The 27,056-nt window shown below is 43.1% G+C and overlaps 1 protein-coding gene and 1 long non-coding RNA gene across 34 annotated transcripts in view; one reads left to right on the top strand and one right to left on the bottom strand.

Annotated features, from left to right (window-relative positions):
- FAM13B (family with sequence similarity 13 member B) overlaps positions 1-26,762 on the bottom strand; it is a 113,825-nt gene extending 87,063 nt beyond the window's left edge. For 11 of the 33 annotated variants that reach the window (XM_063810690.1, XM_063810689.1, XM_063810685.1 and 8 more), the window contains exon 1: positions 7,466-7,605. The gene's annotated coding sequence lies outside the window, so the exon portion shown is untranslated. Of the gene's footprint in view, positions 1-7,013; positions 7,443-7,465; positions 7,789-8,600; positions 8,795-13,232; positions 13,362-26,519 lie in introns of those variants that run through there. The other 22 variants (XM_063810686.1, XM_063810684.1, XM_016954563.4 and 19 more) reach the window with 17 other exon arrangements.
- Positions 7,992-13,895, top strand: LOC107974962 (uncharacterized). Its single transcript, XR_010157013.1, has 3 exons — positions 7,992-8,105; positions 10,860-11,239; positions 11,551-13,895. It is a non-coding gene; the product is annotated as an uncharacterized LOC107974962 (long non-coding RNA).
- Positions 26,763-27,056: the final 294 nt, after the last annotated feature.

A 27,056-nucleotide genomic window follows, 5' to 3' on the forward strand; every position in this document is an offset into this window, starting at 1 on the left:
TATTTTTTTTTTTTTTTTTTTTTTTTTTTTTTTTTTGAGTTGAGGTCTCACCCTGTTGCCCAGGCTGGAGTACAGTGGCCCAATCATGCAGCCTCAAACTCCTGGGCTCAAGCAAACCTCCCACCTCAGCCTCCTAAATCACTGGGATTACAGGCATGAGTCACTACTCCCGGCTCAGAAACAATGCAATTAAACACCAATTATCAATAAAGTTGGGTAACATTCAAGAAAGTGTACCTTCATACACCAGCTATCAACCTAAGTTCTACAGGGACTCAAGGTACTTTTGCATTCCATTCAATTTCATTTACATATACAAAAATACACATACATAGTAGCAGCACACACACCCCTTTTTCCCCCCATGGGCTGAAAAATTTAATATTGTTGAAATATCCATACAATCCAAAGTGGTCTACAGATTCAATGCACTCCCCATTAAAATTACAATGACATTCTTCAAAGAAACTGAAAAAGCAACCCTAAATTTTGTACAAAAGCATAAAAACCCTGATTAACACAAACAATCCTGAAGAAAATGAACAGAGCTGGAGGCATCACACTAGCCAACTTACAAATATACTACAGAGCTATATTAACCAAAACAGCATCTACAATCAACTGATTTTTGACAAATGAAACGTACCTTTCTTAATAGCACAGAATCTTTACACTTTAACTATCTACTAAAATTAGTAGTAAGGGGCTTTTAAAAAGGGGTAGAGCACCAATATCAATACTATAGATAATAATAGCAGACAGCATTTGCTGAGCTCTTACAATATGGCAGGCACTATTTCAAAGACTTTAACTATATCAACGCATTTAATCCTTACAACAACCCTAAAGGAGGCAAATACTTTCATTATATCCATTTTACTGATGAGAAAACTGAAACACAGAACTTTTTGACGTGATGAAAATGTTCTACGTCATAACTGTGGCAGTGATAGTTACATATGAATATATTTATTAAAACGTATTGAACTGGACATGCTGTTGTATATAAACCATACTTCAATAAAGCTGAAGAAAATGAAAAAAGAGGCCAGGCATGATGGCTCACACCCGTAATCCCAGCTCTTTGGGAGGCCGAGGTGGGCAGATCACTCGAGCTCCAGAGTTCGAGACCAGCCTGGGCAACATGGCAAAACCCCGTTTCTACAAAAAAGTACAAAAATTAGCTGGGCATGATGTCATGCGCCTGCAGTCCCAGCTACTCGGGAGGCTGAGGTGGAAGGATCACTGGAGCCCAGGGAGGTAGAGGCTTCCAGTGAGCTGTGATCATGCCACTGAACTCCAGCGTGGGCACCAGAGAGGGACCGTGTCTCAAAAAAAAAAAAAAAAAAAAAAATTGGTCAGGCACCGTGGCTCACACCTGTAATCCCAGCACTTTGGGAGGTCGAGACGGGTGGATCACCCAAGATCAGGAGTTCAAGACCAGCCTGGCCAACATGGTAAAACCCTATCTCTACTAAAAGTAAAAAATTAGCTGAGCATGGTGGCACACGCCTTTAATCACAGCTACTCAGGAGGCTGAGACAGGAGAATCGCTTGAACCCGGGAGGCGGAGGTTACAGTGAGCCGAGATCGCGCCATTGCACTCCAGCCTGGGCAACAAAGAAAGACTCCATCTCAAATAAATAAATAAATAAATAAATAAGCGAAGTGTGGTGGCACACACCTGTAGTCCCAGCTACTCAGGAGGCTGAGATGGAAGAATTTCTAGAGCCCAGGAGTTTGAGGCTGTAGCGAGCTGTGACTGCACCACTGCACTGGGCCTGGGCAACAGAACGACTCAAAAAGATGTGCCAAGAAAAAGTGTCACATTGAAGTAAAAAAGTTCTACCTTCAAATAGAATAGGAAGAAACAATAAAACTCACATTTGCCCAAATACTTTGACAAAATAGGATACAATTCACATAGAAAGGTTTAAAAGAGCTATCTCACTACTTGTTAAAGCCAAAAAACTACATAAATACATCCCTATTATTATTGGTATACAAAGTCAGAAAAGCCAGCAGGAAGCTGGGTCTCAATAAAGATGATAGAGATTTATAAGTTTGTAGACTATTGCTAATTTGACTTTACATCATTAAACCAAAACTAAAAGAAAATAAACTTATGCCTGCTCTAGACATTCAGCTTCTTACTAGCCGGGGCTCCAAATAATTCACTGAAGCAAAAGGCACCTCTTTCATTCTAACTGAACAAGTATGGTACAACAAAAGTGGCAAATATGCTAACTTAGTGGTTCCCTCCTGGCCTGAGAAACTGACCAAAGCATAATTTGTCTGAGATACTTAACAGAAAAGCTGAACGAATGTCTCAATAGCGCATAAACTTACCTATCAAATGTTCATAGACGCTACTTTGATCAGTGATACGGTTTGGCTCTGTGTCCCCACCTAAATCTCATCTAGAATTGTAATCCTCACGTGTGGAGAGAAGGAGGTGACTGGATCATGGAGGCAGTTTCTCCCATGCTGTTCTCGTGACAGTGAGTTCTCATGAGAGCTGATGGTTTTATAAGGGGCTCTTCCCCCTTCACTTCCTACAAAGGCTCTCTTGCCTGCTGCCATGTAAGACATGCCTGCGTACCCTTCCACTATGATTGTAAGTTTCCTGGAGCCTCCCCAGCCATGTAGAACTGTGAAACAATTAAACCTCTTTTCTTTATTCTGGCAGTTCTTTATAGCAGTGTGAGAATGGACTAACACAATCAGGAAAACACCAAATCACTTAAATCTGTTACTAAGTTCATACTGGCTTGGCCATTAAGTAATTTATCAGATACAAAGTATAACTAATACAGAATTCAGGACTAGAAAGTTTTTAAATTAAAGAGGGCTCTATTGCTTAAAAGATTGGGAATTTCACTGCTTTAAAAAATAAAACCAAAAAAAAGAGTAGAAGCTGTTTCTTGCAACAACGTGGGAAATATTAATATACCTTTTCTCCACTGAAAACATGCACAGGCAAGGCCTACTAGACTGATAAGAGTAAGAAGACTAGTTTATCATTTTTCATAGCTCGTTAACACGAAACTACAATACACTTCATCTTTTCAGGTAAGGGGTATTATGCGTAATTCTACAACTTGGTCTAGCCAGATAGGTCCCCTGAGATTAAAACATTTCTCTTTTTGCACAGACTTGTATGAAAACTGAAAAAAAAAGGGAAGCTGGTACATGAACAAAAAAGCAGTGGTTAAACTTTTTTTGTATATCTTCCCCACTAGATTGTGAACTTTGACCATAAAATATGCAAAAAATGGCCAAGTGCAGTGGCTCCTGCCTATAATCCCAACACTTTGGGATGCTGAGGTGGGCAGATCACCAGAGGTCAGGAATTCAAGACCAGCCTGGCCAACATGATGAAACCCCATTTCTACTAAAAATACAAAATTAGGCCAGGTGCAGTGGCTCACGCCTATAATGCCAGCACTTTGGGAGGCCAAGGCAGGCGGATCACCTGAGGTCAGGAGTTTGAGACCAGCCTGGCCAACATGGTGAAACCCCATCGCTACAAGAAATACAAAAATTAGCCAGGCATGGTGGCACATGCCTGTGGTCCCAGCTACTTGGGAGGATGAGGCAGGAGAATCGCTCGAAGCCAGGAGACGGAGGTTGCAGTGAGCCGAGATCGCCACCATTGCACTCCAGCCAGGGGGACAAGAACGAGACTTCGTCTCAAAAAAAAGAAAAAAAAAAGACTTCATTTTTGTTTCCCCAGTTGAACACTAAATAGCAGAACCCCAATACTGAAACTGATGCTACCATTTCCAGTGTACTTTCCAGTTCACTCTCCAACTGAATCCTCCAACCATCCGGTGAAATAAGGAGAATGGATTACCCTTCCTTTTCTCAGAAGAGGAAGCAAGCTCAGAGAGCTGAAGAAACTGGTTCAAAGTTACTGAATTAGCAACTAGAACTCTAAGTCTACTATCTTACAGGTAGATGCCCCTTCTAGGCAACAACTACAATTCTCAGTGAAAATTTTGTTTAAAATGTCACTGAAATACATGAAGCCACACCAAGAGTAATTCATAAAGCACTTAAATACTTTGTAGTTGCTGGAAATGTTTTGCAGTTGCTGGCCAAAGATCATTACGGAAATACTACTAGAATATTTCCTCTCAATAGAAAAAGAGAATATTTTACAACAGTAATAGTTTCAAAGTGATTCTACAACGAATCATAATGCAGTCTGCTTTTGCTATTAAAAAAAACTCCCATCTTACCTAATTCTAAATTTCAGCTCCTTTACACCTTTCCAAACACTAAATCCAACGTGACCAGTGTTTGCTCCAAATTAGGACCATAGAGAACCTCCTCCACCTCCCTGCTCACCCCAATGCAAAATGATATTCAGCACCTACTATGTCAATCAACAAGCAGTTTTCAGTTTTATTTTTACTTTTACTTTTCAACTGTAAAGAGCAGCAGCTTGATACACAAAAGCAAAAAGTAGAGAAATATTTTCAAGAATAGGTAAACAAAACTGAACTTTTTCTATTCTGTTCCTGAAAAGGGCAATAATAGAAACTTGACAGACATCGCTCTTAAAATTAAAGCAAGAGATAAGAATCTTTATACATTATATATACAAGGAAAAGAAAATATACACTAGAAGCTAGGTAATAACTTGAAATAAAAGACTTGCAATATTTCCTTCTCTAGTAGAAATCTAGTAAATGTCATTAAATTATCTTGTCAGCTTACCACATTTTCCTCAGCCTAGGTCTTTTATACTTGCTAGTTCACTGACCTGGAACACTCTCCCACGCTTCCTCCTTCCCATCATCAGTTCAAGTCCCATCCTTGGAGAGGCTTTCTTCAACCCACTCAAACTAATGGTCTCATTTATTAATTTATCTAGGGTGTGGCGTTCCTTGGCTCCAAGATATTCATCACAGGTTTCTTGTTTTGTTTTTTGAGACAGGGTCTCACTCTGTCCCCCAGGCTGGAATGCAATGGCATCATCACAGCTCACTGCAGCCTCAAACTCCTGGGCTCAAGCAATCCTCCCACCTCAGCCCCCTGAGCAGCTGGGACAACAGGAGCATGCCACCATGCCTGGCTTTTTTTTTTTTTTTTTTCTGTAAAGAGAGTCTCCCTATGTTGCCCAGGCTGGCCTCAAACTCCTAAGCTCAACTGATCCTCCAGCCTTAGCCTCCCAAAGTGCTGGGATTACAGGTGTGAGCCTGGCCTACCACAAGTTTTATTACATATTCATTTTGTGTTTGTTTAATGTCTGTTTCTACCAACAGAGTATAAGCTCTCCAAAGTCCACCAGTGGGTTTTTTAAAAAATACATTTATTAAGGTATAATTTACACACTAAAATTTGCACTCCAGCCTGGGCAACAAGAACGAAACTCCGTCCCCCGCCCCCCAAAAAAAAAAAATTGAACGTAAGGCTGGGCAAGGTGGCAAGGTGGCTCACACCTGTAATCCCAGCACTTTGGGAGGCAGAAGCAGGCAGATCACCTGAGGTCAGGAGTTTGAGACCAGCCTGGGCAACATGGCAAAACCCCGTCTTACAAAAAATACAAAAATTAGTCAGGCGCAGTGGCAAGCACCGGTAGTCCCAGCTACTCGGGAGGCTAAGTCAGAAGAATCGTTAGAACCTGGGAGGCAGAGGTTGCAGTCAGCCGAGATTGCACCACTGCACTCCAGCCTGGGCGACAGTGATGCCCTGTCTCAAAAAAAAAAAAAAAAAAAAAAACAGTAATTTATACTATTATAGTCCCCAAATTTAAAATTTGAATACAATGATGGAGGAGCTATGCAGCGATGGATTGAGGTTATTCACAACTGATTATAAAAGCAGTTATTTTATTGGTGGGGAAACACTGACAAGTCAACAGATTCATTTCAGCCATTTTCTCTCCTAAAACAATGACATTCTAATAAAAAAAACTAACATTTACACCACCCAATGAATTATGCCACTGCAATATGCCCTTCTACATTTTCCAAGAACTTAAGCTGTGTCACACAGGTGTCTAAATTAGTAATAAAATTAAACTGGAGAAACTATTACTCCAATTTTAAAAGCAGCACGGATTAAAAAAGTAAGAAGGGGGCAAGGCACGGTGACTCACGCCTGTAATCCCAGAACTCTGGGAGGCTGAGGCAGGCGGATCACTTGAGGTCAGTTCGAGACCAGCCTGGCCAACTTAGTGAAATCTGATCTCTACCAAAAATACAAAAATTAGTCAGGCGTGGTGGCGGGCGCCTGTAGTCCCAGCTACTCAGGAGGCTGAGGCAGGAGAATCGCTTGAATCCGGGAGGAGGTTGCAGTGAACCGAGATCGCTCCACTGCACTCCAGCCTGTACGACAGAGCGAAACTGTCTCAAGGAAAAAAAAAAAAAAAAATTAAGAAGGCGCTCCCAATGGATATACAAATAATTATCAGTTCATTCAATTCCATCAACAAGCACTTAGTAAATGCACAGTACCTGTGAGAAAACCAGGCCAACAAGCATTTCAAGGTTACCAAAAAAGGTTGGTTGAAAATAGCCTCACACTAACCCAGCTCCAAAAAGACAAATAATTCAAAACCACCCTTTAATGTCTGTCTCTCTAAACAGGTGCACCCCAGTTAATGTTAATAGTCTGCATTACTACTGGTAATGATTCTGGCTACCATTTTAGATTATCAGATCCTTCTAAGTAAATGCCCAACTTTTTTCACTGATTAGAAGGCGAAACGGGGAACCAAATGAAATAATCCACCGTCTTTCTAAAAGTCAGTTTGATTTTAACTGATTACAAACAAAAAGGGCTTAACAGTTTCCCACTGCGCAAATGTGCCAACCGATTCCTACAACCTCATCTAGGAAACCAGGCGTGCCACGTGAATCCTAATGCTATACAAAGTGTCCCCCTCCAGCCTGGCCTATGCAGAGCGCATTCTAGACAAGGCCCCAGTGCACCAACAGCCCAATTTTGGCTATATTCTCTGAGCGATTTAAGGAAGTCCGCAACCACTCATCTCACGTGACCTTAAAAAGGGGCGCAGTTGAGCCCAAAATAAAACACACTCCTTTTTCTTCTACATCAACTTCACTGCCCAGCATGAAGGAAGTGGGCGGGGAAGAGGCGCAGCGCCAGCGGGCAGGAGAGGTCAGCAAAGAAACGTGGGGTGTCGCGCCATCTACTCTGGAGGGGCTGGAGGTGAGGGGCACGCCCGCTCAACTGCACTGCAGCCGCTGCAAATCCAAGGCTGCCACACCCCCCGGCAGCCAGGGACACGGCTTCATCTTCCTCTTTCTCCAGCGGAAAGGGGGCCCTCTCCACGGAACGCCCCACCTGCTGGAGTCCTCCACATCCCGAAACGCAACGCCCGAGAGCAGGCGCGGGTGGCAGGCGGCGCTGGGGGGCAACAGGAGGGGAAGGGCCGCGGCGACCTGCAACCCGCGCATGCGCAGATCCGGGTACCCGCCCGTTTACCTACCGTTGGAACCGCGATGCCCCGTTCCCTGGCCGCGGCCGCTTCTCCAGGACCCGCGGCGACGGCAAGAGGGCGAGAACTGAGGCCCCAAGTGGCTCCGCGGCCGAGAAGCCTCTTCCTGGGGCGGCCGCTGACGGGAGGTTAAAGCTACGGCTGTGGCGCGGGGCCAGCCCGGTAAGCGACCCCCCGGATACCCCCGGCGGTGGTGGCGACGGAGACGCGGAACAGGGGGAGGGAGTGGCGACAGAGGCGGCGGCTGAGGTGCAGAGCCTCCCTAACGGCGAGCGGGAGGAGAGCGGCTGGCGGGCGGAGGCCGGGCCGGACGTGACGTGCGTGGGAGGGGGCGGGGCAGGCCGCTGGTGGGGGCGGGGCGGCGAGGGTCCCCACCCCCACAGCATTCTGGGCAGCGGCCCTGTGTCCTGCAAGCTTGAGGACCGCGGTTCCTCTCCCACCAATTAGGGTCCTGAGTTAGGGTGCGAGCAGCCAGGCGCCATCCCGGGGCGGGTTGTGGGGTCCTCGGTATGGGGAGGTTGGGAAACAGAGAGGACACTGGGGAGAGGAAAGTTAAAGGGAAAATCCGGAACACAGAGATCGCTTCTGGTCTCTGCGGAGGAAGCCAGGCCCCCAGGGCGCCCATATCCAGGTGAGGAGCACAGAGACCTGAACCGAAAACCGCTGGGGGAGACCTAAGCGGTGACTCCGGTTCCCATTCCCAGAGATGTGAGTTAGATCCGGGACCACGGGGCTGCACCTGCGTCCTGCCCGCCCCCACCCTACCCCTTCACCTCAGGACCTGACCTAGACTCCAGAGAGAACAGTAGGGCTTCGGTGCCTTAGTCTGGGACTGTGGAAGTCGATAGGCTGCGGGCTCACAGGGAGCTTCGTATACTAAAATCAGCCAGCTGCGGAGGCAGAGCTGAAAGGAGGCAGAAAGAATGAGCTCTCTGAACTTGCATGGCTACCCAGACCATCCCTACAACTCCCTTGAGCTCACAAGGGTATGAATATTCAGCCAATCTCTTCTTTGTTATAGTCTGTTAAGGGCTTTAAGATCTTCCATTTGGACTCCTTGACAGCCGGTAGATCAACACCTGCACAAAAAATAGCAGCCACCACAATTCAGTTGTCCCTTACCTACCTGAGCTGGAAGTTAGTAACTTGGAAAATGTGAAACAAGAACCCTCATAGAACTTGGGACAAGATTTGAAAAAAATAAAGTTACCCTATGAAATGATCTGTAAATGGGCTACAGAGGCCACAGTGTCTCCCACATTTCATCAGAGAGAGTAAACCATGTGTAACCTAAGTGTCACATACCCAGTTAATGCTGTCATAACCGAAGGGTGGGGTCCACAAAGAGTCTAAAACCAGAAGAATCTGAATAAGAATGTTCTATGAGGCTCCCAGGAACTCTGTCCAGGAACGAGGCAACTGATTCTAATGACCAGAACCAACACTTACTCTCAGGGCAGTTAAATCTTAATTCAGATTCACTCACTCATTCAACAGATACTTAGTGAATGCTTACTATGTTCTAGTCTCTTAAGATACGTCAGTAAATCCCTGCCTTCGTGGAGTTTATATCCTAGCAAACCTAAATTCTGGGTCTCCATTAAGAGCATACAAAGGCCCATACTCTGATTCCAAACTCAGCTAGTAGCCTTTCCATCATTCAGGGAGTCTCTCAAATAAATCTACATACCCAATAAGAAGCGATTGTCCAAGGCATATAACTAGGACTAGTTATACTAGCTGTACAGTTTTTGTCAATAAATTCATATCATGGTTTACAAATCGGACACTGTTCACTGGGTTGAATTGTTTTATCCGAATTAATTTCTCAGAGCCTATTTAAACTTGAGCGAAGTGAAATAAAAGTTTCCAAATCTGCCAAACAGGATCAACAGAGCCTGATTTCAGAGCAGCCCAGTGAAGATGCAGTCTGTGCATTTAGCCTTGTATCTCTCTTTAAATATCTTAAATGAAAGCTTTACCTGTGATTCCATGCTTGGAGAACAGGAGCAATATGATTGCTTCAAAAGCTTTATCATAAGTGCGTAAAAGTCTTGAGAGTAAATCCGAAGAGAGTTAAAAACCTCCTCGGCCTGCCCCACATATGCAACACAGGCTCTTGTTGACATAACTGACTGTTATAAATACTTTGCTCTGAATATGAAACCTAAGATGTAAGCTCCCAGAGGGAAGGATTCCCTTGCCTTTTTTTTTTTTTTTTGGTGAGACAAGGTCTTGCTCTGTCACTCAGGCTGGGGTCCAGTGTCTGGATTATGGCTCAATACAGTCTCAACTTCCTGGCCTCCAGCAGCATTCCTACCCTAGTCTCCTGAGTAGCTGGGACTACAGGGACATGTCACCATGCCTGGCTAATTTTAAAATTTTTTTAGAGATGGGTTTCCCTATGTTGCCCAGGCCTCTCTTGAACTCCTGGCCTCAAGTGATCCTCCCACCTCAGCCTCCCAAAGTGCTGTGATTACAGGCGTGAGCCACCGTGCCCGGCCTCCCTTGCGTTTTTATACCCTACCCACAAAGTATGGGATCTCAAAAAACAAATGAATTGATCAATGACCATTTTCCCCTCAAAAACTGCAGAACATATTCTTGGAAGAGATATTCTCTAGATCCTACTTGATAATATAAAAACAGTATGTTCAACATAGGGGCCACATGGGCTATAATTCAAAACAAACAGTTTTATTTTGTATCTTTTGCCATGCCTTTCAATTTGTGCAGTGGGAGTAGATCTGTCATGTACCTAATTGAAAACTCAGGCAGGTTCCATGAGTTTTTAGGGGTTCTGTGGTCTCCTTAGGAATAGAATCCTGTTGTCATTGAGTCACAAAGAGTGAAATGTTTTCCTCTTTTTCAGCTGGGAACAGTTGTCTCATTGCTTGCCCTAAAGAGGGGACCATAGTCATCTTTAACCTGCCTAGTCTTTCTCCTCCCGGCTTAACTAATCATAACCAAATCTGGGGAAGGCAGGGAGAAAAAGGAGCAGGAAAGTTGTTAACTTTGTATGATGGTTTGACATTCCCTGGGCATGGTAGATGCTTAAAGCTGACTTTTTTTTTCATGGATACCTCAGAGACTACCACCATCCCCCTTCTCTGGTGGTTTCTCCCCCATAATTCTATTGGTCTAAGTGTAAAGCTATTTTGGCAGTTATTTACTTCTTTCCACGCACCTCCAACTACTTGTCTGTTGAAACCTGGGCATCTCTGTAAAGGCCCTGTCAGATAGGATCTGAGATGACTCTCACACTCGTCCATTTGCAAGTGACCCTTTATTGTGGGACAAGGTTGTGCACTCCGTACCCTAGGGGGTGCCATTCACATCATTCTCACTGTAGTTCTGTATGTTATTTATTTTAATGTTTTTCCAGCAGGTGGCAGTAAAGTGTTTTGTCCAAACTAAATTACAACGACTACTTCCCAATAGATGGAAGCAAAGCGTCTGGACGAAGGAGAGCTTTTTTCTCATGGTGCTGCTGTGTTAGCCTAGTGACAGCTCTGTATGGCCCACACCTGGTCCACAGGAAGCTCTCAGGCACCTCTTGCCCGAACAAACTTGGGAGTACAGGCTAATCCCAGTGCAGATTCAACATTCCTCTACTCTGCTGCCAAAACAGCCGCCAGCCTGTGGGAGTCAGACACAGGCCCACGGTGCCCCTCAGACTGCAGGAGGTACAAGTCAAGTGCTCTGAGGAGTTCCATTGAAGGCCCACTCCCTCGACTTGAAGTAAAAGGCAGGCAGGCACCTGTGGTAAGAATCACAGCTCACCAGCAACAGTCTCCAAAGACATTGTCCTCAATAATTCTGGTTTGGCCTTTTATAACTAAATAACTGAGTATTTAATCTACCTGCTTTGTCTAAATCCTCTGAAATTTCTAGAGGGGGTCTATCTCAGAAATTACTTTAGTTTTTTGGTGGATGGAGGGAAGAAGATGGTTTCTTTTGTAATAATCTTGTTGCTTCAGTTAAAACAGTGGTTCTCAACTGCGACAATTTTGGGGGACCATGTGTGCAGACATTTTTGGGTTTTTTTTAAACTTTTTTTTTCCTTCTGAATTCAGGATCTGCTGAATACAGACATTTTTGATTGTCACCACTGGAGAGGTGCTATTGGCTGGTGGGAGAAGGTCAAGGATGCTGGTAAACATCCTTTACGGCACAGGACAGCCCCTACAGCAAAGAACAGCAATTCTGTTTGTTACAGAGATGAGAGAATACCTCACTAAAAGAATACTTCAAAATTACATCACTTTTTCTTCTTTTTTCCTACAAATTCTTTACCTGTAGATGGAAACGTCACATTTCAATATATCAATAGAGTCAAAAATAGCATTTGCAATAGCTATTTGGCCAGGATGAGAAGTGACTGGTATAGACCAATCCTTTGTGTTTCCAAGACTCCCTCTGGAGATGAGGCCATGCCAGGAAAATTAGTACTTGAGATAAAATTGTTATTTATTTGCAAGATGACTTTTAAGCCTGGAAAACAAGCATTCTATCCAGCTTATCTGAACAGAGGCATTATGCCTCTCAGAAGTAAGGTCATGAGTCACATCACTGTGGAAGGAATATATCTTTGCTACAACCTGGAGTGCATTCTAGATGCCAGGGAGGACCTCAGCATATCTGCCTCCCCAAGGTCACCAGTGTCACTGGAATGAGACTTGAAGTCGGGAAGTAGCTGTCTCTGCAGTTACTTTACAGATGGCTAATAATGCCCTCATTATTCACAGAGAATGCAAATGGGTTCTTCCATCCTTTACATGAGTTTGACTGAATTCATCTCTTCCAGATGTAGCAGGATGTTGAGCCCTTCCCTTGCACCATCAGTAAGGAAACTTTTAATCAGGTGTTTTCCTTACCGTTACTGATCTCCCTGAGCAAGGCTGTTTGAGTACTGGGATATAGATTAACTTGAGTTCAGTCAAGGCTGCCTTGTCTTTCTTAATACGATGTTAATAAGAAACGAGCCACCCTAGCCAGAAAAGCCAAAAAGATATATTCTATCCCCACCAATTCTATCACTTAAAAGTAAAATAGATAAAACAAACATTCCAAGTTCCAGTTCTAGCCCTGTTACTAGCCTTTTGACTCTGGTCAAGTTACTTAACTTAGTTGTACCTTAGATTCCCCATTAGTCAAATAGGGAAACAGACTTAAATGAATTGGTATGCATAAAAGTGCTTTATTAGCCATATACAATTTTTTCAGTTCCCTCTCCTATACTGCATTCAGAGGCCTAGAGAACAACCTGAAAATGTCTTGCTTTCATATCTGGATTTTTATTGCCAGGAATGAGGCCCAGTGTGAACACCTTTCTTGACAGAAATTGCCAAATCTTTGTCTATCTATTTGTAAATGAAAACCAAGAACCACTAAGAATTCCCCCAAACTCTCGGTGCTGGTTTTAAGATCTTCTGAGCCTTGTAAGTTACAGTAAATACAAGCACATCTCTTCCCCAATTAGAAGCATATTTACACTGCCAATTTGTAGAACAAGACATGACTGTAAATACAGATAGGAAGCCATCATTACATGCAGTCTTGTGTGCAGGGAAAAACAAGTGCATATGGAGATGAGATTGTGACTACTCTTGATTCTCACAGAGCAGTAAAATGCTATCAAATTCAGTCAAACTCAGCTAATGAATTTTCTCCTTGAGGTAGTCTCCTCTACTGGGAAGAAAGGAAGAACTAAAAACACATCAAATTTAAATCCTCTGGTAAAAGAGAAGCAACTCACCATTAGAGAGATGTATTGCTGGCTCTTCCAAGAAATGGAGTGGAAATCTTTCTGTGCCACTTTGCCCAGGACCATTGTGCCAGTGTGCAAGAATGTGTGTTTTTCATAAACAGAAAAATATCACTAGCTGCAAAGAGAAGAAACTGTTCCAGGGTGTACAGATCCCACGCCAGCCTCCAAAATAATGGCAAATACTGTTCTGATCTTAGCAACCCAGAATAACCTTTGTGCCATTTATTTATTCAACACATATTTCTTGGGCAGATATTATGGGTCAGGCACTGTGCTAGGCGATATGATCATGATCTCTGCCCTGGAAAAGCTTCATCTTACATATCTCTGGAATAAAATATTTTGGTGGAATAGAACCAAAGTTAACATAATGTGGATTTCAGCTTCTATATTCACTCATATAGCCACTGGTGCCAGTCACATCCAGTTTGGAGAGCTGGAACAATTAACAGTAAGTCTCATCTTTGCCAAGTCCACATATTTGGCCTGATAACTCAGAATTCAGTGTATGACAATAATGTAGGCCAATACTATCATCAGCTATAAGACTAATTTGTTTTGGTTTCTTTATTAAATTCCTATAATCAGCTAGATATTTTTTCCACAATCAGAACTTTTATTGTTGAAAATAAATAAATAACAAAGAATAAATATCCCTTTCTCTTCTTCCCTCTGCCTGTATCCATATAGGGGAAAGAAAAAACTGCTCTGAGATTCAGTGAGATTATGACCTTCACAAAATCATGAACTTTCTGCTGCCTTTTTAACCAGAAATCTAGGCAGGAGGGTCTCACCATTTTGCATACCCTACCTGTTCCTTAGAGGCTCTAGGCTTTTGAGCCTTCCTATCATTTGACCAGCCAAGTTGCTTCTCAGCACCTTTTTTTTCCCCTTTGAGTCAGGGTCTGGGTCCAGTGGCCCAATTATAGCTCACTGCAGCCTCAGTATCCCAGGCTCAAGCAATCCTCCCACCTCAGCCTCCCAAGTAGCTGGGACTACAGGCATGTGCCACCATGCCCAGCTTTTTTTTTTTTTTTTTCTTAGAGATGTATTATCACTACATTGCCCAGGGTGGCCTCTAACTCCTGGGCTCAAGAGATCCTCCCACCTCGGCCTCCCAAAGTGCTGGGATTACAGGCATGAGCCACCATGCCTAGCCTTCAGGCACCTTCCATTCAGACCACATTTTCTGTGGCAAACTGACAACGCCAATGTTTGCAGATTGCAGTTTAACTACAGCTGTATTTTTTGCCAAACATTTACACCTAACTACTCTTTTCCAGTAGAGTATATAACAATTTACAGAAGCATTTAATGTTTTCTGAATCCCCAAGCTCATCAGCAGAGAAGCTCCAAAACATGAAGGTGTACATCCCTATTTTAGGCCTTCATAGAAAGAAACCAACCTGGCCGGGCATGGTGGTTCAAGCCTGTAATCCCAGCACTTTGGGAGGCCGAGGCAGGTGGATCACAAGGTCAGGAGTTCAAGACCAGCCTGACCAACATAGTGAAACCCCATCTCTACTAAAAATACAAAGTTAGCTAGGCGTAGTGGCGCATGCCTGTAATCCCAGCTACTGGGGAGGCTGAGGCAGGAGAATCGTTTGAACCCAGGAGGCAGAGGTTGCAGTGAGCCGAGATTGCACCACTGCACTTCAGCCTGGCGACAGAGCAAGACTCTGTCTCAAAAAAAAAAAAAAAAAGGCTGGGCACAGTGGCTCAAGCCTGTAATCCCAGCACTTTGGGAGGCCAAGGCGGGCCGATCACAAGGTCAGGAATTCCAGACCAGCCTGGCCAATATGGTGAAACGCTGTCTCTACTAAAAATATTTTTAAAAATTAGCTCGGCATGGTGGTGCATGCCTGTGATCCCAGCTACTCAGGAGGCTGAGGCAGGAGAATTGCTTGAATCTGGGAGGCGGAGATTACCGTGAGCTGAGATCGTGCCACTGCACTCCAGCCTGGGCGACGGAGACACCGTCTCAAAAACAAAACAAACAAAAAAGAAGGAGATAATAGAATGGAGGGAAGACAATATTCAAAGAAATAGTGGCTGAACATTTTCCAGAATTGAAGGTAAATATCCTAAATTCTGGAAGACCAAAACTTGCCATGCTGAAAAGTATAAAATGCACACATAAAATTTAGTACCCAGAGAGAAAGGGGATCTTAAAATTAGGCAGCAAGAAAAGACATTAGGCCGGGCACAGTGGCTCACGCCTGTAATCCCAGCACTCTGGGAGGCCAGCATGAGCAGATTGCCTGAGGTCAGGAGTTCGAGACCAGCCTGACCAACATGGCAAAACCCTGCCTCTACTAAAATTACAAAAATTAGCTGGGTGTGGTGGCACACGCCTGTAATCCCAGCTACTCGAGAGGCTAAGGCAGGAGAATCACTTGAACCTGGGAGGCAGAGGTTGCAGTGAGCTGATATTGCGCCACTGCACTCCAGCCTAGGCAACAGAGCAAGACTCCATCTCAAAAAAAAAAAAAAAAGAAAAGACACTAATCTTCAAAGAAAAGATAATTTGGCTGACAGCTGACCTTTCAATAGTAACAATAGAAGCCAAATGATACTGCAGCGTATCTTCAAAATGTTAAGAGAAAATTACCATCTTCCAGAAGGAAGATCCAAAATGCGAGAAGTAATGGTGAACAAAGAAAATTGTTTGCATGTTTGCTGTAAATCTAAACACTATCCAAAATAATGGCAACAATATCTAAATTCTACTATTGTTCAATAATTTTACATATACTATTGTGAGAGGGTAAATTAAAGTATTAGAAGGCTTTGTATTGTTTAAGAGGAGGCTAAATAAGTCTATAATTTGTTGAGTTAAATATACATGTTAACATTTCTACATAATCAGTACAAGAAATTAAACAGTATATATAACTTCCAGTTTATTAGGGGGATAAAATAAAATAGGAAGATCTTAATTTTAAAAATGGATAAAAAATGTTTAAGGAGGACAAATAGTAAAACATTAGATAGCAGAAATAAATTCAAATATGAGTAATTACAATCAGTGTAAATATATTAATTCCTAATTAAAAGTCAAAGAGCTGGGCATGGTGGTTCACACCCATAATCCCAGCACTTTGGGAGGCCAAGGCAGGAGGATTGCTTAAGGCCAGGAGTTTGAAACCAGCCTGGGCAACATAGCAAGACCCCATCTCAAAAAAAAAAAATGGGGGGTGGGGGGTGGTACTGAGACAGGAGAATCACCTGAACCTGGGAATTCAAGCCTGCAGTAAGCACCACCGCACTCCAGCCTGGGCAGCAGACCAAGACCCTGTCTCAAAAAAAAAAAAAAAACATTAATAGCCAGGCACAGTGGTTTGCACCTGTAATCCCAGCTAGTCAGGAGGCTGAGGCAGGAGGATTTTTTGAGCCCGGAAGTTCAAGGTTACAGTGAGCTATGACTGCACCACTGCACTCCAGCCTGCACAACAGGGGAAGACCCTGAAGTTCATAGCTGCATTTTTTATATTGGTGAAAAAAATGGAAACTCAAGCTCAGGTAGATAGCAATGATAGAATGATGAATGATTAATACAGTATGGTATCTTCACACCATGTAAACAATGAAAATGAACAAACTACAGCTACAAACAACAATGTGATGAATCACAAAAATAAATGAAAGAAGCCAGACACAAACAAATACTGTATGAATCCGTTAAAAACAGTTCAAAAGCAGGGAAAACTAAACTATCATTTTAGAAGTCAGAATTGTGGTTAAGGAGGGAAGTCTTTTTGAGGAAGGAAGAAATCAATAATAAGGAGGGGTCATGAGAAGATATTCCATTTCTTAACCTAGGGGGAAGTTGCATGTATATGTTCACCTAGGGACAATTCAGTGAGCTGTACTCATGATCTGTATACTTCTCCATATGTATTTTATATTTCAAAAAGTTTAAAAATAAAAACTAGCTCCTTAAGTTTTTAAGTTTTTTCTTTAATTGAAATTAAATATAACAGTGTTTCCCAAAAAAAGCAAAACTAAATCATCATGTTTAGGGATACAAATTAGGGGAAAAACTTAAAAGAAAAAAAAAAGCCAGGAAGTGACTACCATAGACATCATGATACTGGTTCTGGTTCTTCTGGGAACGAGGGGCAAGAGTTTGTGGAGACACAAAAATAAGAATGCTCTTATTCTTGATATGAGCTGTGGTGGTTACATGGGTGTTTGCTTTGTATTAAATTGACCAGGGGCCAGGCGCGGTGGGTCATGCCTATAATCCCAGCACTTTGGGAGGCTGAGGAGGGTGGACCACCTGAAGCCAGGAGTTCAAGACCAGCCTGGCTAACATGGTGAAACCTTGTTTCTACTAAAAATACAAAAAGTAGCCGGGTGTGGTGGTGCATGCCCGTAGTCCCAGCTACTCGGGAGGCTGAGGCAGAAGAATCACTCGAACCCAGGAAGTGGAGGTTACAGTGAGCCAAGATCGTGCCACTTCATCCCAGCCTGGGCAACAGAGCCAGACTCCATCTCAAATAAAAAAGAACAACAACAAAAAAAGAAATTGACCAGGCCAGCAAGAATCACTTGAGGCCAGGAATTGGAGACCAGCCTGGGCACCATAGTGAGACCCTGTCTCTATAAAAAATAATATTAAAAATTAGCCAGGCATGGTAACACACTTGTAGTCCCAGCTACTCAGGAGGCTGAGGTGGGAGGATTGCTTGAGGCCAGGTCAAAGCTGCAGTGATCCATGATTGTGCCACTGCACTCCACCCTGGATGACAGAGAGAGACCCTGTCTCAAAAAATAAATAATAAATAAGAATAAATTATTGACCTGTGTTTACCTTGTTCGGGCATTATTCTTTTTTTTCTTTCTTTCTTTTTTTTTTTTTTGAGACAGAGTCTTGCTCTGTCGCCAGGCCGAAGTGCAGTGGTGCGATCTCGGCTCACTGCAACCTCCACCTCTCAGGTTCAAGCAATTCCCCTGCCTCAGCCTCCCAAGTAGCTGGGACTACAGGCGCACGCCACCACGCCCGGCTGATTTTTTGTATTTTAGTAGAGACAGGGTTTCACCATGTTGGTCAGACTGGTCTCAAACTCCTGACCTCATGATCCGCCTGCCTCGGCCTCCCAAAGTGCTGGAATTACAGGCGTCAGCCACTGCACCTGGCCTCTTTTTTTTCTTTTTTTAACAGAAATGGGATCTCTCTCTGTTGCCCAGGCTGGTCTCAAACTCCTGGGCTCAAGCAATCCTTTTGCCTCACCTTCCCAAAGTGCTGGGATTACCAGGTATGAGCCACCATACCCAGCCAGGACATTTTCTATATGAATATTGCACAATAAAAAGGGGGGTATTTTGGTATTTTTATTAGAGAAAGTGTCTCACTCCATCTCCCAGGCTGGAGTACAGTGGCTCCATTATAGCTCATGGTAGCCCAGAACTCCTGGGCTCAGGTGATCCTCCCACCTCAACCTCCTATGTAGCTGGAACTATAGGCACATGCTGTCACACCTAGCTTTTTTTATGTATTTTTTTTTTTTTTTGGTAGAGACAAAGTCTTGCTATGTTGCCCAGGCTGGTCTTGAACTCCTGGCCTCAAGCAATCCTCCCACTTCAGCCTCCCAAAGTGCTAGGATTACAAGCATGAGCCACTGCACCAGCCTAAAAAAGATACTTTAAAGTAAGCTTTTAAAAAAAGATAATAGGCCGGGCGCTGTGGCTCATGCCTCTATTCCCAGCACTTTGGGAGGCCAAGGTGGGCGGATCACCTGAGGTCAGGAGTTCGAGACCAGCCTGACCAATGTGGTGAAACCCAGTCTCTAATAAAAATACAAAAATTAGCCAGGCATGGTGGCACACGCCTGTAATTCCAGCTACTCAGGAGGCTGAGGCAGGAGAATCACTTGAACCCAGGGGGCGGAGGTTGCAGTGACCCGAGATCACACCATTGCACTCCAGCCTGGGCGACAGAGCAAGACTCCATCTCAAAAAAAAAAAAAAACAGATAATATAAGACAATGTCTTCATGATTCTTAAATAAAACACAACCTTTTCACGGTAAAGTAAGGATTGATAAATTCAGCTATTTTACATTTGACACCATTAAAAAAGTGAAAGTTCAAGCCAAAAGACTGGAAAAGTTAGCTACAAAACATTCAACCCAAAAAGGACTACTATCTACATGATATAGAGAACTTATGGAAATAAATTTTAAATTTTTTAAAAGGACAATCTAATATGAAATTACAAAAATAAACTTTTTATAGGGATTGCATCATAAAAGGAAATCCAAATGGCCAACACATGTATGAAAAATACTCAACCACATTAGTAATCAGGGAAACGCAAACTAAAAAATACAACTTTACATCCACCATAATAAACTCGCCAGCATGGCCAAAATTAGTAAGTCTGATAGTATCAAGTGATGTGGAAGAGCAGAATCTCTTTCACTGCTAGTAGCAGTGTAAATTCTAAAATTGAAAACATAATATCTCTAGAACTAAACAATTCCACTCCTGAGTATATACTCTGGAGATCTGTGTGCACAAAGGTAGCAGAAGATAGGTATAAAAATGTTCACATCTGCATTAATTCTAATAGTCCAAAAATGGAAACAAAACACTCCACCCACAGAAGGATAGACCATACAAGGAAATACATACAACAATGAGAAAAGAATGAGGCCAGACATGGTGGCTCATACCTGTAATCCTAGCCCTTCGGGAGGCTGAGGCAGGCAGATCACTTGAGCTCAGGAGTTCGAGACAAGCCTGGGTAACATGGCAAAACCCTATCTCTACAAAAAATACAAAAATTAGCCAAGCACAGTGGCACACACCTGTAATCGCAGCTACTCAGGAGGCTGAGTGGGAGGATGGTTTGAGCCTGGGAGGCAGAGGCTGCAGTGAGCCAAGACTGTACCATTGCACTTCAGCCTGGGCAACAGAGCCAGACCCCATCTCAAAAACAAAAAAAGAAAAAAAGGATGAATAAACTTAGACCTACAGGTAACCGCATTGTTGAATCATAGCAATAAAGAAGGTAAATAAAATACAAAAGAAACCTACAGAATGGCTCTTTTATAAAGTTCAAAATCAGACAAAACTAGTCAGAGGTACGTACACAGGTGGTAAAATTACAAACAGTGGCCAGACACAGTGGCTCACACCTGTAATCCCAGCACTTTGGGAGGCTGAGGCAGGTGGAGGTACTAAAAATACAAAAATTAGCCAGGCGTGGTGGTGGGTGCCTGTAATCCCAGCTACTCTGGAGGCTGAGGCAGGAGAATCACTTGAACCCAGGAGGCAGAGGTTGCAGTGAGCCAAGATGGCACCACTGCACTCCCACTTGGGCAACAAGAGTGAAATTCCATCTCAAAAAAAAAAAAAAATTACAAAGAGTATGATGTGGTTTGGCTGTGTCCCCACCCAAATCTCATCTTGAATTCTCGCATGTTGTGGGAGGGATGCAGTGGGAAGTAATTGAATCACGGGGGCAAGTCTTTCCCATGCTGTTCTCGTGATAGTGAATAAGGCTCACACGATCTGGTGGTTTTTATAAGGTAGGGTTTCCCTGCACAAGCTCTCTCTTTGCTTGCTGCCATCCACATAAGATGTGACTTGCTCCTCCTTCCTTCAACCATGATTGTGAGGCCTCCCCAGGCATGTGGAACTGTTAAGTCCAATAAACCTGTTTCTTTTGTAAATTGCCCAGTCTCTGGTATGTCTTTATCAGCAGCGTGAAAATGTACTAACACAGAGTAGTAACTGCCAAGCAACTGATTACTATAAAAGTCAGGATGGTGGTTTATCTCTAAGAAGAGAGAGGTGGTATGTGACAGACAAGAGCCACAAGGCGAGCTTTGAGGAAGGGGCATTGTCTGTTTTCTCTTTCCCTAATTGGATGGTGGCTACACAGGTGTTTCCTTTAGAATTTTTCTTTTTGTGCATTTCTGTTTTCTGTCTTTCTTGTATACGTTTTCATTTTGGAATTTTAAAAGTTGGAAACAACAGGAAGTGTAAGTGGTAGTCTCTGGCCTTAGTTTGCTCCTGAAACTCAATTTGGAGCTATTGATAAATGCTGAATTAATGTCCAGAAAATACATTTAATTCAGTAGTTTAATACTATTATGAGACATTATTACTATATCAGAATAAGGGTATTTCTTCTTTTCTTTTTTTTTGAAATAGAGTCCCACTCTGTCACCCAGGCTGGAGTACAGTGGCACAATCTCAGCTCACTGCAATCTCTGCCTCCCGGGTTCAAGGAATTCTCTGCCTCAGCCTCCCGAGTAGCTGGGATTACAGGCACCCACCACCACGCCCAGCTAATTTTTGTATTTTTAGTAGAGACGGGGTTTCACCATCTTGGCCAGGCTGGTCTTGAACTCCTGACCTCATGATCCACCTGTCTTGGCCTCCCAAAGGGCTGGGATTACAGGCGTGAGCCACCGTGCCCAGCCGCTTCTTTTCACTTGCTCAGAAAGCAACTCAAACTTGACAGATATGGAGTGAGCTATCTGTAGAGAAGAAACAAAAGAACAATCATTTTTAGTTGGGGGGCAGAACAAGCATGTGGCAAAGTACTACATAAAGATGGCTAGTGTAGGCAGAATAATGATGTCCCAAAGATGTCCACATTCAGACCGGGCTCGGTGGCTCATACCTGTAATCCCAGCACTCTGGGAGGCCGAGGCGGGTGGATCATGAGGTCAGGAGATCAAGACAATCCTGACTAACAGGGTGAAACCCCACCTCTACTAAAAAAAAAAAAAAATTAGTAGGGCGTGGTAGCACACGCCTGTAGTCCCAGCTACTCAGGAGGCTGAGGCAGGAGAATTGCTTGAACCCGGGAGGCAGAGGTTGCAGTGAGCCGAGATCACACCACTGCACTCCAGCCTGGTGACAGAGCAAGACTCCATCTCAAAAAAAAATAAATGAAGATGTCCACATTCTATTCCCTAGAACCTGTGAATATGTTACGGCACATAACAAATGGGAATAAAGGTTATAGGCAGAATTAAAGTTGCTCAACTGACCCAGAGATGGGGAAATTATCCCGGATTATCTGGGTGGGCCCAATGTAATCACACAGGCCTTTATAAATGGAAGAGGAAGGCAGAAGACACTGGAGTGACTGGGTATGAGAATAACTCAATCTGCCATTGCTGGCTTTGAAAGTGAATGGAGGCCATGAACCAGGGAATGTGGACCACCTCTAGAAGCTAGGAAAGGCAAGCAAACAGATTCTTTCCTATAGACCCCTAGATATTCCTCTAGGGGCCTGATTTTAGCCCAGTGAGACCCACGTCAGACTTCTGACCTACAGAACTATAAAATAATACATTTGTATTGTGTTTTTAAAAAATTTTAAATAACCTTTTTATTTTAGAATAACTTTAGGTTTACAGAAAAGTTGCAAAAGATAGTACAGAGAGTTCCAAGTTTCCCCTAATGCTAGTACCTAATGCCTTTTAAAATAGAAAGAAAGAAAAAAGAAAGAAAGAAATCCAAAAAAACAAAAAACAAAACTCTAGAGCAGTTTTAGGTTTACAGAAAAATAAAGCAGAAAGTACGATTTCCCATATACCCACTGCCCCACACATACAAATCTGTGTGTTTGAGCCACTAAGTTTGTGGTAATTTGTTATAGCAATTAAAAAACAAAACAAAACACTAGTACAACGCCAAATGGCACTTTGGAGTACAGGGAAAGAGAGGTAGATAATTTAGAGATGCATATATACATGGTAAAACACTAAAGAAAAATAATAATCCAAAATTCAATATAATTAATACTTATAGTGGAGGGCACAGAACTTATAGGTGTGACCCCGCACCCCTAGGACACAGTACACTAGCCTATAAGAGGCCTCTATGTGAACTAGAAAAAAGAATTGTTTTCTGAGCAGATAATTAGAAAAATGACATATCCACTGGGTAGGAACCAGCCTATGGACCCTCAGCCTAGCACCAGGTGGTGTCTTTGTACCCAAGGAAAAAGCTCCATTTTTTAGGAGGCAAATCCCTCTCCCCTTGGTAAGGCACCTTTGTGCAGTGGCCAAATTGTACCAGCATGCTGGCCGACCCCTAGGACCTTCAGAGCTTTTGTAATATTCTAATTCTCAAGCCAAGTAGAAGGTATATGGGGTTTGTTTTTCATAATTATTTTTCAAATTGTATATATGCATTACATGCTCTTTCTCATATATTCACAATATTTTAAAAAGTATTCAGCAATGTGATGAAATATAGCATCATTGTACCCCATGCAGACCTTTGCCACTACCTCAATGTCAGTCTCCTTCTGACTACAATCTAAAAATCAGAGAATTCTGAAGGACATTAGAGTGATACATTTCTTTTTTTTTTTTTTTTTTTTTTTTTTTTTTTTTTTTAAGGCGAAGTCACTCCTTCGCTCAGGCTGGAGTGCAGTGGTGAGATTTTGGCTCACTGCAACCTCCTCCTCCCAGGTTCAAGTGATTCTCGTGCCTCAGCCACCCGACTAGCTGGAGTTACAGGCGTGCGCCACCACGCCCAGCTAATTTTTGTATTTTTAGTAGAGACAGGATTTTACCACGTTGGCCAGGCTGGTCTCGAACTCCTGGCCTTAAGCAATCTGCCTGCCTGGGCCTCCCAAAGTGCTGGGATTACAGGCGTGAGTCACTGTGCCTGGCTTCAGAGTGATACATTTCTTGTTTTGTTTTTGTTTTTGTTTTTTCCTCAAGATAGAGTTTTGCGCTGTTGTTGCCCAGGCTGGAATACAATGGCGTGATCTCGGCTCACTACAACCTCCACCTCCCGGGTTCAAGTGATTCTCCTGCCTCAGCCTCCTGAGTAGCTGGGACTACAGGCGTGTGCTACCACGCCCTACTAATTTTTTTTTTTTAGTAGAGGTGGGGTTTCACCCTGTTGGTCAGGCTGGTCTTGAACTGCTGACCTCAGATGATCCACCCACCTCTTCCTCCCAAAGTGCTGGGATGACAGGCGTGAGCCACCGTGCCCGGCCTAGAGTGATACATTTCTTAACTTGATGAAACCTCTTTTCATTTGGAGTAAGTTACCAAGGAAAATAGGATTTTCCATCTGTCAGCCTCCATTCCTATCTTCAATAAGTAGTTCTGTCTGTTTTCTCACTCAGATATTGTCCACAGTGCTGGGAGCTAAATGTGCAAACTACAAAAAGTTTGTGGGCACTTATAACCCAAGAAAACTTCCAAAACCTAAAGAAAAATTTCATTATTAGGGATCCAGAATATCTAATAAAATCCGACATGTTTGGCCAGGCACAGTGGCTCATGTCTGTTATCTCAGCACTTTGGGAGACTGAAGTGGAAGGATTGCCTGAGACTAGGAGTTAGAGACCAACCTGGGCAACAAAGTGAGCCCTTTTCTCTACAAAAATAAAATAAAATAAATTTAAACATTAGCCCGGTGTGGTGGTATGTGCCCATAGTCCCAGCTTCTTGGGAGGCTTAGGTGAGGGGATCGCTCGAGTCTACAAGTTCAAGGCTACAGTAAGCTGTGATCACTCAACTGTACTCCAGCCTGAGTGACAGAGTGGAGACCCTGCCTCAAAACAAATAAAAACAGGGCCAGGCATGGTGGCTCATGCCTGTAATCCTAGCACTTTGAGAGGCCGAGGCAGGCAGATCACCTGAGATGGGGAGTTCAAGACCAGCCTGACCAACATGGAGAAACCCTGTCCCTACTAAAAATACAAAATTGGCCAGGCGTGGTGATGCACGCCTGTAATCCCAGCTACTCGGGAGGCTGAGGCAAGACAATCCCTTGAACCCGGGAGGCGGAGGTTGCAGCAAGCTGAGATTGGGCCACTGCACTCCAGCCTAGGCAACAAGAATGAAACTCCGTCTCAAAACAAACAAACAAACAAACAGACAAAACATCTGACATGCCAACCTGAAAGGAAGCAAAGAGGCAGAAAGAACTTGGAAGATTCTATGCCAGCCCCACCATCTTGGACTCGGAGATACTACAACTCAGAGATTGCCTTGCGTCTTCCAAAGAAGCCCAAGACCTTTCTTTTTTTAAAATAGAGGACCTTGGATAGGACAAGACTACAGAAACACCTGTTAACCTCTCCCATACTGTCTACTGTCTTCAGAAGGGGTCACTTGGGTTTATTGGTCCAAAAATCCAAGCCCCAGACCATGAAGTGAAAGTTTTGCTTCTTAAATATAAGCTCTTCCCACCCTTCCAGACCCAAGAACTGTCTCTACCCAACTATGATGTTGAGTCTAGACAAGTACTTACAGAGGGCCTTACAGATAGTCTAAATTCACATCTTCACCCTTCTGTTAAATTGTTTTTACAAATACAAAAATAATACATATTTGTTCCTGATTTTTGGCACCAAAAATTATAATACATAGTCATTAGGAAAATTCAAAGATTTAGAAGAATAAAGAAAAGTATATGTAGCATATTGCGGGGGGTGGGGGGGAGAATGAAAAGCAAAACTCTCACTTCACCCTAATCTTCCTCTACTTCCCCCAAAAGTAAACCTTCTGAAATATATCCTCTCAGACCTCTTTTCATACATTTATAAAATGTACACGCACAATTATCTTTTTCTTAACATAAATAGGATCATAGTATAATCCTTTTTACACATATTATTCCTTAGAAATAGATCCATATTAGTAAATTTATTTCTAGTTTTCACTATGAAAAACAGTGCTACAATATGTTTGTATACTCATGTATATTTGTGTAGAACAGATTCCTGGAAACAAAATTGTTTAGAATTAAAGAATAACACAGTTAAAATTTAATATATGTTACCAAACCTACCTCCAAAGAGGTGTTATAAAAATATATGAGAATGACTATTTGCTTAAACTTTCACCAGAAAGGGACTTTATGTATATTTTTAGCCAATCTAATGAGCAAAAACAATGGCACACGTTATTGAACTTGCATTTCTCTAATCACAAGTGCGGTTGAGTGTTATGCTTCCTGGCCAGTTGTATTACTTAGTCAGTGAAGTCTCTGTCCATTTCCATTGCCTGTTTTTCTGATTGCAACGTCTTCATTTTCATCACAAAAGTAGCAACTATATATTGAGCATCTGACTGTGCTGGTCCCTACACTACGTATTTTTAAGTAAATTATTTCTTAAAACAACCCATTTTGCAGATGAGAAATGTGAGAACCATATAGAGAGGAAATTCAAACCCTGGTCTATTTTACTCTAAAACCTGCACATTCCCCACTATATCACTATACCAAAAAGCTTCATTTTGCCTAAATGTGGTAGGACCAAAGGAAAGTGACTCACCCAAACACTCAGCCCTGTAGATGCCCCTTTCAGTCGGCAAGTATGGTAGGCTTTTTACCACCCTCTTCTTCCCGTCCAGAAAACAAGGTTGAAAACTGCCAAAAAAGTCTGTTCAGGCAAACTTGGCTGCCTATTATCTGTGTCCTTAGAGATAAAGAACCAGCCTTCAGTACAAGGGTCGAAGATAAAGAAAGTAGAAACACCAAGAAACATGGAGACCTTGGCCCCATTCCATCCAGTATCGCAGTCAAGGCAGCAGGCTGATGGCCTGACAAGTCAGCCAGGGTTTCCAGGCACCTCCCAACACCCTCCTGCTGTGCTATAATTAAAACAAAACAAAAAAAAACCTGAGGCATGGCAAACTTTTAATCACAGGCATGAGTAACAAAGTTTAAGGTCTGGGTTTTTATAAAATCAAAATGATGGCCGGGCACGGTGGCTCACGCCTGTAATGCCAGCACTTTGGGAGGCCGAGGTGGGCGCATCATGAGGTCAGGAGATCAACACCATCCTGGCTAACACAGTGAAACCCCGTCT

Source organism: Pan troglodytes, chromosome 4 (assembly GCF_028858775.2).
Source record: "Pan troglodytes isolate AG18354 chromosome 4, NHGRI_mPanTro3-v2.0_pri, whole genome shotgun sequence".
Classification (NCBI taxonomy): domain Eukaryota; kingdom Metazoa; phylum Chordata; class Mammalia; order Primates; family Hominidae; genus Pan; species Pan troglodytes.